Source organism: Aphelocoma coerulescens, chromosome 12, assembly GCF_041296385.1.
Source record: "Aphelocoma coerulescens isolate FSJ_1873_10779 chromosome 12, UR_Acoe_1.0, whole genome shotgun sequence".
NCBI lineage: Eukaryota > Metazoa > Chordata > Aves > Passeriformes > Corvidae > Aphelocoma > Aphelocoma coerulescens.
In genome coordinates this window covers 13,589,024-13,602,134 of record NC_091026.1, presented here as the reverse complement: position 1 = coordinate 13,602,134, position 13,111 = coordinate 13,589,024, and the positions used below count along the sequence as shown (strand labels likewise).

Genomic DNA, 13,111 nt, shown 5'->3' with positions numbered 1-13,111 from the left:
AGCTTTTGCTTTAACCTGTAGCACTTTGTTAAGAATTTCTGTGGAAAAAATGAAGTAGTTTAATCCAGTTCCCCTTTCCTCCTGTCCCTCAGGATGGACATTTTCTCTCATCTAATCTTTGCTTATCCCATGATCTCTGCATTTACTCATCTTTGGCATGGCAGATGTGATGGATGTGCAAGGGGTTCTGAGTTATTGCCAGGCTTCTATTTTGCCTCAATATAATACTTTCATATACTTCTTTTTTTGTAAATTATTTTTCAAACTACAAACAACATCAGTAAAAAGGTTCATTAAATAGTTTGAAATTGTGTAGTTCCTGATCATAATGACTTGTTACCCACAGGTAACTTGGAAGGGTGAGTACCACTGCTGCAGCCTGTTGTGAGGAAGAGTACTGGCTTTAACTGATGTTGAGGGAAAGGGTGTGTGGAGTTACAGCATCTCCATGTGTTAAGAAACCAGCTAGGACCCCCTGGTCTAGGAAAAAAATGGATATGGTAACCAGTGGGAAACTATGGTACTTCTGAGTTGAGGAGGAGAATGTATTTGTGAAGGATCCTGAAAGCTAAATTGTGTTTCCAGGGGCTGTCCACATACATAATTTATATCTATAAAGACTGTCAAGATCAGACCTGTTGCCTTGACCCTTAAGATAGATCTGGAAAACCTCTGCTTCTTTAATGTGCTTTTGTTTGGATGGTTGTTGTTGGGGGTTTTTGTTTGGGATTTTTTATTAGTTGTGGAAAATTTGTCTCTGTGGGAGGTATTTCTTAAGAAGAAAGTTGGTTCTCAAACTTATCTTGTACAACACAGTAAATGGACCTGCTCTTCTCCTTGTCTGCATGTTTTCAAAAGGCAAAAATATAACCAGGTACTAACTTCTGCTCCAGGTGCTCAAAATGCCCATTTGATGGTGTCTTACCACTGGCCAATTCTGAATCTGTTTCCAAAATAAGTGACACAAGGAGGTGGTGCTGATGTAGTTAAAGCAGAGGAGTAGGATGCCTTTTCTATGTGCAAATGTTGTCTTGCTCAATAGGTGATAATGCTGTGTCTTGGTCGTGGGTCCTTTTTGCTGGATGTAAACTCTAGCTATTACTGTTACAATGATTATAACGTGAGTTATAGCGAGTTTTTAACATATTGTACTTGAAATGGATACTGCTATTGAAAAAGTGCATGGTGTAATGTCTGTAATCTGAGAGTATTCATTTAATGTACTTGACAAGTAGAAGGAGCTTACAATTATACAATACTGATCCACAGCAATGACCATCTTAGACATGCACTCAGAAGTTGGAGTCAGTTTAAATTTGTGTTTCCATTTTATCCATGACCTACACAACAAACACCAGCAAATCTTTTTTGCATAATCTATGCAACTGAGGAATTACTTTCTTTTTCATCTATGAAATATATTTTAGATTACTGTAATGAGGTACTAAAATTCATCTTTTGATGCGTTGGAATCAAACTGATGCCAGTTCAGTAGTTGATAAATTATTTGAATGCATGGGGTTTTGCTAAACTTTGATATTACAATTAATAGTACAGATACATACTTCTTAGTTGGTTTACTTTTGCATTAGTATTTGTGGAGGGAGGAGGGTATTTTAGGCTTTTTCATGTTCAAAGTTCTGGAAGTTCTCAAGCGGGCATTCAAACCTTATTTTTGAAAACCTCTATGGTTGCAGATATCAATGCAAGATGGTATTTTGTATGTTTTATGAAAAATAGCCATTGCTGACTTGGACTGCAATAGTGTTCTGAGTTTGCAAGCTCTGGGAATGTTCACAGGTGTTTAGTGAACTGGGGACACCCTTGGGTTTATCTTTTTTCCTTCATTCCTTGTATTGATAGTGCTCCACAGACATCAATGAACTGGCCCTCATTAAAGCCACAGAAGTTGAAGTGATGTGTGTAAAACTGTTCTGTGACAGAGCAAAGAACTGAATTCAGGTATCTCAAGTCTCAATCTGCCGACTACAGTACATAAATTTGCTTGCTGAATAAAATTTGGAAAGGAATTTTATGTGAAGTGTAAATTAAACAAAATAAAGATTCTACTTTTTATTAACAATAAGTAATTTAAATAATTTCAAACCTTAGGGTTATCTGTAGTCTAATTTGAACTTCAGGAAAAGGGGCAGTTCAGGAAGCAAACCTCCCCAGGGGATGCTTTAAAGAAAAAAACAGGAGGTTTTTGTTGTTTTCGTTCCCTCTGTTTTTGGAAAAAACGTATCTTTGAATTTTTTTGGGGCATTAAATAAGGGAATTAGAAGAAGAGGAAAGGCAAAAAGAGGAAAAAGTAAAGCCTGCTCTAGAGCAGTCACTGGGGACACTATCATTTATATTTAAGATAATTGTGGAAGGTGGTAAAAGAGAGTTTTAAAAGATTTGATGTTACTGCCTGTTTTCTCAGACTTCCTGCTGTCTGCTGATGACAGCTGCTTCATTGAGATTATTAGTTGTGGCTTTTATTGTAAGAGTTTGGAAGCTGATAATAAATAATGCATGAATAAACCAAATGGAAGCATATCCAAATCTGCTTTGTTAGGAAACAGACTTACAGGAATATAACAACTTTTTGAGCTTGCGATGCCTAAAGTCACTCCTTAATGACAACATGTACAACAAATTTCTTTCATGCTTTTGTCCCCAAATGACACCTCTATACTCCTATGAGTGACTTTTCAATGGGAAGCTTTGCATGAAAATAGTGGGAAACAGGAGATGTGGCAAGAATCTCCAAATTGATTGGGTAATTGAAAAATTCTTTATCGAGTGAATTTAATTTTACTGCAATTTGTGGTTAAACTGGGAATTCCTGTACTTCTTGGTAAGATGGTGGAGACAAGAACAACATATGACCTCAAAATAATCATGATGCTACTTGGCTCTGGCTGCATTGCTGTCTTTGTATGTGAACTACTGGATTAGTTTTTGTTTGACTTCATATATTTCTTTCCACTCCTTGTTTATGTTTGTGTTTTTTGTTGTCTCACTTACTTGTGTAATTCTACACCTTCAGTTCATTCATGTTCTTTGTGGGTTTGTTCTTTTACAGCAAATTTCCTGGTATAAGGCTTAGGTCTTTCCTACATTGGAGTGAACCATCTGAAATCCTTTTTTTCAAATGCTGATTTTTGGGTGTAATAATGGTTTTTCCTTCAGTTACAAATCCACTGGATTCATAAAACTTGAACTCTTCAGCAGCAGTTACCTATGTTGGATCACTGTGGGGTACCTTCCTCTTTGGCTGGGAAGAGCCTGTTTAGGATTAGAGTTAGGTCTGTTTTCTAAAGGGTAAGTAACCCTTTGTGCCTTATTTATATCTTTGATTCCATACCTGTTAAATGCAAAGGATGCAATTAGCTGTGATTGTTGTTGTTGCTGTTGCACTATGAAAGGCATATAATTCTTCTCTCTCCTGTCCAGCCCTGGCTCCTTAGGCCCTTCAAAAAAACCCCATAAGAGCAACCCAACAAACTCCAAACTCCCAAGAAGGTAAAAGGACCTTGGGTTTTGGGATGACTTTTAGAAAAACTTATTCTCAGTATCTTCTTTTCTGAAGTTGTGTGCAATCACCTGTACTGTATCATCTCCTATTTGCCTACTGCTGCACAGTTTCACTGATGTGGAAACATCTCATGGAAAAGGAATTCAAGATTGTTGTCTTTTTACTGCATTGAAAAATATCTAGAGTTTTACAAAGCTTTCAGTAAATTATTTGCAGTCCATTTAAGGAAGCTGGCTGAACTATCAATAGGTAAGTCAGGTTTTTGCTTGTCTGAGGTATCCTTGAAAGCCTGAATTTTCTACTTGGATTTAACAGCAGCAGTTGTTCCAGAATGAGCACTGAAAAAAACCACTGCATATTTTTATCCAGCTCTTTTTTGCTGAAATTGTAATGAAGGCTGCTGAGAGCATTTATTTTTGATAATATAAAATTATTATTTTACTTTTAAAGTAACACACTGTTTTAGAGACCACTTTCAGATCTGAGATTTCCTTAGTTACTCTGCCACAAAATTAATTGTATTTTCAGCTTTTGAGACTGAAGGTAGATTAGATAATGCCTTTTTACTTTTATGGTTTGTAATCAGGTCCTATATTCCCTGAAGCCCAGCAGGGAAGGGAGCATCTCAAACTCTGGGTGTACAAGTTCTGTGGATCTTGTGGTTAACCCCCCAGTGGGGAATGCAATGTTTGTATAGGTGTGTGCTCATGTAGGCCTGGGTTGTTATTGTGCTGGTTTGGGCTGGGGTACAGTTAATTTTCTTCACAGTAGCTGCTCAGGAGCTGTTTTGGATTTGTGCTGGAAACAGTGTCAATAATTCAGAGGTGTTTTAGTTATTGCTGTGCCGTCAAGACCTTTACCCAGTAAACTGATTTTACCTCAATACATGAGTTTGCACACCTTTACTCTTCTAATTCCCTCCCCCATCCCACCAGGGAAGGAGTGAGCAACTGACTGTGTGGGGCTGGGTTCTGGCTGTGGTTAAACCGTGACAATCATCTGTTGTCCCTCCTTCCCACTGGAGGGCCAGATTTGGTGGTGTATTGTGAGAAAGGGAAGTTGAGAGTTTTGTGCTGCACTGTGAACTTGACAGTTGGACTTGATGATCCTAAAGGTCTTTTCCAGCCTAAATGTTTCTATGATTCTATGATTTATTGCTTGCATACATTATTTTTCATTCCTAGGTATAAAAGGCATAAATGAACAGATTCTTCTCATGAGTGATTTCTCCCTGGCTATTATATTATTTACTTGGCTGATGGCTTTTTAAAGGCTCTAGATTTTAGTACTGTCCAGAGACTTCTTCGAGGTAGAGGTGCTCCAAACCATTTTGCCTTTCCCATCATCTGATCCAAAGGGAATAGTGAATTGGGTGAAATCTGAAAGTGTGTCAGTAAGCAACAGCGGTGTTCTCAAGAGTTTTACAGAGTTCCAGAAAAAGGTAGGATTTTTATGGTGGAAAACGACGAAAGACTTAGAGTATTCCCCTAACCCGAATCTTTTGGAGTGAATAGGATGGCTTGAAGGATGGAATGTGGCAGATTGTAATATTTCTTGTGTTGCCTGTTTCTCAAATACGATCCTAGCAGTGATGTGCTTAACCTGTTGGCAGTTTGTAATCTAAAAGTAACCAGCCAACACTGACATTACAATTTGGGTACTTGTTTTATGTCGGTAGAAAGGACCAGGGATGATGTAAAAGTTGTCCTTTTGCACCATGAGAAATATATTTTTAGTATATTTTGGTATATGTTTTGTGCTCTGCTGTTGGTCCTTTTACCTGTTGGACCTTTTACTCATGTTTGCTCTGATTTTTTCCTGGTTTTCATTCTTTTTTTTTTTTTTTTTTTTTTAATCTTCCTCTGCTTTCTTTCATAGTGGTTTTTCCTACCTGTAAAATACTTAAAGATTTTTAAAGTTCAGGGTAACTTTGATTGGCAAAATCAATGTAAAGTGCTAACAAGATTCAGGCAATAATAAAGAAAAGACTGTGGGTGGACACTTTTCTGTTATGGTTGATGGCATTCCCACTGAGAAAATAATTTTAAAAATACACTGCTAACTCTTTTTAGATATTAGAAGTAATGAGGTGTTTTGGAGCATTTCTGGTGTTAGAAGTATGGAGGAGGAGGGGGATTCTGCAAGTTCCCTCTTCCCTTTGTATAAAGATCATGTAATGACAGCTCTCACTTTCAGGTTTGTGGTCAGTGAGAGAAGATGGTGATGTGCTCTTCACCTAGAAGCTCTCAAAGTACAGTTATAATTCAGCATTTTTGATGATTGTTTCAGTGTCTATTCTCTTGTGGTTTTGCTTTTTAAACTATGAATGATAGACTTTGAGAAACAACACTGATTGATTTAAAGAATCACTTATGATAAAATACCTCTTTCTGGGAATTTAGATTCCAGTAGATTAGCATTATTGATAATTTTCTCCTCACATATTCTCCAGATGATTTTAGCTATCTGAAGTTATTGTTCTTTTCTCGTCTTTTGTAATTACCAGTACAAGGGATAAGTGAATTAGAAGACAACAAGGATGCATTCTAATTGTTCTAATAAATTATGTTAATGATTTATGCACGCAGTCAGGTTTAGTGAGAACTTGTTTGACAAAGTGACAACTTCTCTTATAGTGCAAGCAAATATAACTTCAGTTTTCTCTGACTTCTCTGACTGAAGCTTACTGGTAGTAGATTTGAAACCCTGTATTAGAGGATTTGGGCTCTCCAGGTGCATTACAAGTTCTTAAGCATCTTTTCCCACCAGGTAGTGCTGTTCTGTGTTTAGTTTCTGGGAAAATCAGGTGACTTGCTAACTTACCCTGTGCAGTTCTTAAATAGTGCAGGAGGACAAGAAAAAGTCATTCTGACAATCAGGACACTTTTGAAGGTTTTAATACTGAAATATTTACTGCTGGCCCAGCCTGTCCACTGAGTCCTTTCCAAGGTGTGTCGTAGTACCTGGGACAAAATGCACTTTGATAGTGTGCAGATGTTTAACATCTGTGTAGTTGGTTTTTGTCCTTTTCATCTATTAGAGCAGTTCTAGGCTGGTCTGCAGGGCTGTAGAGTTGAACTTCTGTAGTGACATCGTGCAGGCTTCTGATGCTTGTGGAAAACTGCTGATGGCCTCCCCTCTCTCTGATGGTTGGGATGGCATTGCAAGGCTCACAAGGTGCTTACGGACCTGCCAGGCTGTGGGTAATTAATCAAGGACTGAGTTCTTTGATTAAAGTGAATAAGATCATGCTAATGGCAACATGAATGACCAATGTACATTAAAATGACATGAAACAGAGAAATTGATAGTGGGGATGGGGTAGGGGAAAGAAGATACCACGTGGATTTTAAGTATATTCTACTCAATGCAACCCAATGACCACCTTTTCATCAACAGATTTACTTTTGCTGACAAAGTATTTCTGACCACTTAAATCTAGCAGGTGATCTCTCTCCAGAAAGAGATGGAGTAGTTCTCACTAAACTAATCTCTGCACTCACTCTTATTTAGAAGAAATACTGAGGAAATACTGAAGAAATACTGAATGTTTTGTGTCTCCAGGTCTGAGAGGAGTGCTTGTGTGATCTACAGTTAATGGGATATTTTACTTTGAATAGTTGGCAACAAAGGGTAACAAGTACTAAAATGTTAATAAATTATTTATTATGCAACATAGAAGTATTTCCCTACACTTTCCTCTGCTCATCTATTATTGGTAATTTTTTAAATGGAACACAAGGTACAGGTAGAATGATTTGTGCCGCGTCTGAGCTGCTTAGGATTTGTAAATATGCAATAAATAATTTCAGAATAATATGATCAATTAAGACCAGTAAGAGATTTTAAGATCACTTAAATTCCATATAAACATTTTGCATTCAAACTTTAGGTTTTACAGTTGGAAGGCCCACCCTGCAAAATGAACAAAGCAAATTGAACTAAACAGACTTTTAGCTTTTGAGACACTGTTACACAAAGAGGGCATGTAAAAGGGATGTAATTGAAATATTTAAGTACAGAAAATATTTGCAAAAGATATACCCTTCCTCCTCCTGGCTACCTGAAATTGTAGTGGATTACTGTTTGGTTTTATAAGCTGTGCTGCATCTGGCTATTAAGTTGACTTTCTAACTGTGTGTGTGAAAAAATACCTTGCCCTTCATTAGTTTAATCTAAAATTCAAATTCTCATTGCAGTGTGTAATGGCATTAGAAGTACTCAGACAAATTAAATGATTCAGTATGGTAACTTTGAAGAATCTAATTTCCATTCGGGGAATAATTTTTATCATCTGGCAAAAAGACAAAACTGTGAATTTTACAGTGGCTGCTTTCTTTTGTAACATTTTGTTGCATGGGGTTTGCTTTACTCTTAATCCATGATCAAATCCACTCTTAAGTGCTTATCTAATGTTACAGACGTTTCATGCACATACAGATTTTAATCTGCCTGTTCTTCTCTTTTGCACGTTCCTGTGATCTCTGCTAGAGCAATTATTGTTTTGATGCAGTTTTGAATCATAGCATTATTTGGGATTTGTACCTACCTGCCTCTGTAGTACCATTATAATTTGTAGCATAATTATGCATGTATGGCATTTAAAAATATATACATGGTGAATATGATGCCTGGAAGATACCTGTGCTGTATTCAGTTTGTCCATAATTTTTCTATAATCTTTTGTTGCTGTGAATATTTATAAACCAGATTAAATTATCCCTTGAAAAATTTTAGTCTCCTTCCAGTAGCAAAGCAGGACTCTGATAACCTTTATTGGTATTTGTTCTGAAATACTGAAAATTCACCAACTTGAAAATGGCATCTAGGCTGTGTGTCCACCCATCAATAACTGGTATGTCCACCCATCAATCAACTTGTTGCATTGGGTGAAGTTGCTTCCAGGATTGAAGAGAATTCCATGCCTGGCTGACAGCAGGTCACAGCCTCAGGCTGCCAGGGGGGATGAACAGGGCTTGTAACAACGCTTTGGAGGGAAAGCTGGAGAGAGCAGCTGGTAAAAGAGCTTTCCACTGTGCTCATATTTTCTGTCTAACCTTGAGACCCTCAGAGCTCATCCTTCTGATGCATTCCTTCTGCTTTGAAGTTAGTGGAAGTTCACTGATTCTAGAATCAGTGATGTATGTATGGTTTAGTTAATGAATTTGGATTGCAGAACACCACATTTTCTGCTCCTTTTTTGATAATTTTGTTTGTGATGATGATGATGGTGATGATGATGATGTAATGAGGAAAAGGTTAAAATTACTCTGCTTAAGGGAGCTCTCAATCTGAAGATTTTTGTAGACATGCAGAAGGGTGATCAGAGCATTGCCAACAATCTGTTGTAAATCCTTTATATATTTTTAGAAAGCTCGTGCATAACTAATCTTTGCTTAAAATTATTCTAACCAGGGAAGAAACCTCCCCAGATAAGCATGAAAAACACAATGGATGTTTCTAGGTGCTTCTTTCCTGAACATTTTATTGCTACTTCCCAAGTGAAATTGAAAACCATCAGGTCAGCAGCTGCCTGCCATGGCAGGGACCTGATCAGAGTATTTGAAACATTGGGGTTTCTGTACAGCCTTAGATTTCACATCAGGACAAAAGTATGTTTGCTACTTTATCATGTGTAGTAAAACATGGTCTCAAATCTCTGATTGACATGGACATGCTCTTGGAGAAAAAAAAAAAGAAGCATGGAACTCAAAATCCATTAGGCAATTTCAGGAAGAAGGTTACAGTAGTGGGTATGGCATGACGTGCTGACATAAACTATGTCTGTGAGGTTATCAAATCAAATATTGACTTGATACTTCAGCTGTAGGCTTTAGGCAAATATTTGTTGAAACTTAAAGGTTTTCTTGGCCTTAGCCTGGTTCCTTTTGGCTGATTCTAATCTTTGTTTATCTTCTGGTAATTTACAAGCTATCAGACTTTCAGGTGTTGTTAAAACATGACTCTTGACTTCCTGAAAGCTACCCTAAGTACAGGAGAAAGTGACTCATTGAAGTTTTTGCCTTATTTGGCCAGAATTCTGAGCATTCATCTTTTTGGAAAATTCCCATTTCTCTCTGCTAGCTGAGGTATAGCAGGTATTTATCTTACTGAGGTAGACTCAGCACAACTCCTGGGAGCTACAGGTTCAAAGTTCAGCCTACAAAGTTATGGTTCAGAGACTTTATCTTCTGTGTATGCTCAGGGATGTATTGTGTGAGTTTGTTTGTTTGTTTGTTTTGTGGTGGTACTTTTCTAAAAATGTGTATAAAGATGGTGACAGAGTAGATAGAGGAACTATTTTAAAAAGGATAAATGGAATTCCAGGCTTTTCACATGAAAAGCAAGGCATTCCCCCAAAACTGAGGGAGCATGAGAAAATGGGGCATGGATATGTCTCAAGTAGATAAATATTTCATGTTTTTTCTTTTGCTCTGGTTTGCTCTCTTTCCTGGCAATTGGGCTTACAGCAAATCTGAGGATATGAGTATGACTATCTCCTTTAGGTATCTCTCTACTTTTTGGAGAAAATATTCTTCTCCAAGTACAGTCTCCTTGTAAAATGCTGCAGTTTGATATCCTACCTGTTTGGAAAGTAATAATGTGGGAAGTGCAAGTGAAGTCTTGCCTTGCTCTAAAAAAGAGGAAAGCTGGTTGTTTTCACAGGCCAAGCTTTATGTCATCCTCACACATCAGTGCTGTGAATAGGGGGCTAAATTCAATGGGCTCTTTTGTGTTGTTGGCTTTTCTTTAGAGAAACTTCTGAAATGAAAGAATTTTAGATAAAAAAGTAAAATAGCTGTGCCATGATCAAGGCAAGGATCAGACCAGTTCACTGTCTTTCTAATTCATTATTATTAGCTTTGATGGGCTACATAAAAACAGAGGCTAGGCAAAATTAAGAGAAAAAAAGCAGGTATATTTATTGAAGGGCCTTCAAGGGACACTTTGGACAGTCAGAGCCCAGAGTCAGTTTTTGTAAATTTGCTGCATTCTTCAGTATTTGTGCAGAGTTCAGCACAAACTGAGTACCTTAAACTATGCACTGTTTACTATTGCAACAAATCCCAAATTTTTCTCTCATGATTTCAAGAGATCTTTATCTTTTCATGAAAGATTTTTAAAAAAATCCTGGGGAAGATGAGAGCCTACAAGAAAGATCGAAAGAGACTGCAAGGGCATGTAGCAACAGGACTAGCAGGGAATGGCTTCATACTGAGAGTAGCTTTAGATTGGGTATAAAGAAGAAATTCTTCCCTGTGGAGGTAGTGAGGCCACGGCACAGGGTGCCCAGAGAAGCTGTGGCTGCCCCATCCCTGGAAGTGTCCAAGGCCAGATTGGATGGGGCTCAGAGCAACCTGGGATAGTGGAAGGTGTACCTGCCCATGGCAGGGGGTGGAATTAGATGATCTTTAAGGTCCTTCCAATGCAAACCACTCCATGATTAGAAAAATGATTAAGGCTGAAAACACTTTTTGCTTTTCTCCTGCAGATCTCTAAATACTGGATGTAAGGGTTCTGGATACAAACTCTCCCCCAAAAATTATGTGTTTTGATACTTCTCTCTTTTTGGCGTTCCCTAAAGATTCAGTTTCTGAAGTTTTTGTATTATCCTCAAGAATCAGAATTTTAGGATGGTTTCATAGTGACCACATATAGTCATTGTGTTATATAAAGCCTTATCTCAAAGCATGGCAATAAATTATTATGAGGTTCTTCCAAATGTTTTTGAAATTTCTATTTCTCCCAGCATTCCAAAATTTTCCCCAGATGTCTGGTAAACACAAGATTTCAAGCAGTATAGCAGACTTGGCAGATACTAAATTCTGCAGAGTGTAAATTGCAGTCAATGTACCTATAAATCCTCCTGTAGGCTCAGCACAGTGTTACTCCAGTGAGTCCCATTTACCAGGAGACTGACGTTTAACTGCATGAGATACTAGTTAAAAAAATCTCAAGCAGGTCACTAGAAACTTGATATTACAAAATTTACTTGCTACTCTAGGTCTATTTTCTCACTTGATTTTCTATTATAGTTTGTTCTAATGTCACTAAACTCTAGTGTTAAAAAAAGTACCCATCCTAAAATCTGTTCTAGTGGAAGCTGCTCTTAAATGACTTTTTGCTTTAGCAACTGCCACTTGCAGGCTTTTGCATATGGGTTTTACAAAATTAAGGATTTCAATTTTCAAACAACTTCTCTCTGTTTTCAAACAACTCTTCTGTGTTTTCAAATTGGTCCAAGCTCCTCGTACTTCCACACAATGGTAGAAATTTACGAGTATTTGAATTTCTTGATGTATTTTCATTTTTCACGTTTTATAGGTTTGACAAGCCACATTCCTATGAATTGAATTACTGTACACTGTGAATTGAAATACTGATCAAGCTGCAAATCAAGAGCCCCTTTGAGAGCTGCCTTACAGACCTACAGGGAGGAAGTTCTCTGATCCAGGGAGCTTAAGGCCTGTAAGTGGAAGCCTGGATACAGCCAGTATGGGCAAATAGGTGGAAGTGTGGAACTTGTTGGGATGACAAATTCAGGAACCTCCCCCCATACACCCTGATAAATGAATGCTTCTTTCTCTCTTCAACACTGCAAATGCCAAATCCATCTAAAAACTTCCTGATAGATATATAAAATTTGTATTTTCTGCTCTGATTTTCCTGTATTTCTCTTTGAGTTCTCTTCATCCTCAAAGCTACATGGTAATTTATGATAATTACTAATTTACTGCTTTCAGTTATAATGAAAAGCCATGAAGATGTCAAGTTTCTTGCTGCTCCTTGTTTAAAAAGCTGTCCTAGGTCCTGCCCTGTAAACCTGAGCCTATAGTTTTGGGATTTAGATTCTGTGTGCTTTACCCTAAGGAATCAAAATAGTGGAACTTATAGTCAAACCACAAGATAAAAATTTCTGGAACTGAGAACTGATGGAGTTTTAATATAATGAGCTGAAATCCTGCCTGTAACCTTTGACAGTTGTTTTTAAGTATCTTTCATGTGTCTGTCTGCTTTAGTCTCAAGTACTGATTCTAAGAGAGATGCTGAGGAGCGAATATGTGTGATGTCAAGGAAGGCCAAGTTACTGAAATATTGGTATAGTTCTGAAACATACCTGGAATATGTTCAAGTATATAGCTTCTTAATTAGTAGATGTCTGAGCTTTTTGTTAATGTTTGTCTCTGTCAGTGTCTTCAAAGCATTGGCTTGAAAACTCATGTTTATATACATGTATGTATAAATATATCTAAATTGGCCTCTAGAGTTGACTTTGTCCTGTCAAATTGCTTGGCTCAAAAAATAGGGGTATGGTTCTTTTGTAGGCTAAAGTGTAGAAGGTTTTAACACTAGTCCTGGAGTGACCATCCTAGAGTGGTCTCTAACAGTCAAGTTTACCTTTAAGGAGTCCTTAAGGTAAATATTTTAAAATCCCATGCCACTACCAGTCAGATTTTTCCCTTCCTTCAAGTCTTTCTTTCCCATGTTAACTTTTTATAATACCTAATGCTGTGCTTTTTTTGTTAACTTTTTGTTTACTACTGAGAATCATGCTTTGGAAAAATAGAAGACAAAGTATGAATTTCT

General features: G+C 37.4%; 1 protein-coding gene across 7 annotated transcripts in view; it reads left to right on the top strand.

The window, feature by feature from the left end:
* FHIT (fragile histidine triad diadenosine triphosphatase) overlaps nt 1-13,111 on the top strand; it is a 553,468-nt gene that overhangs the window by 79,320 nt on the left and 461,037 nt on the right. The window contains exon 1 of one of the 7 annotated variants that reach the window (XM_069027659.1): nt 11,863-11,992. The exons of the other annotated variants lie outside the window; for them this stretch is intronic. The gene's annotated coding sequence lies outside the window, so the exon portion shown is untranslated. Of the gene's footprint in view, nt 1-11,862; nt 11,993-13,111 lie in introns of those variants that run through there. 7 annotated transcript variants of the gene reach the window in all.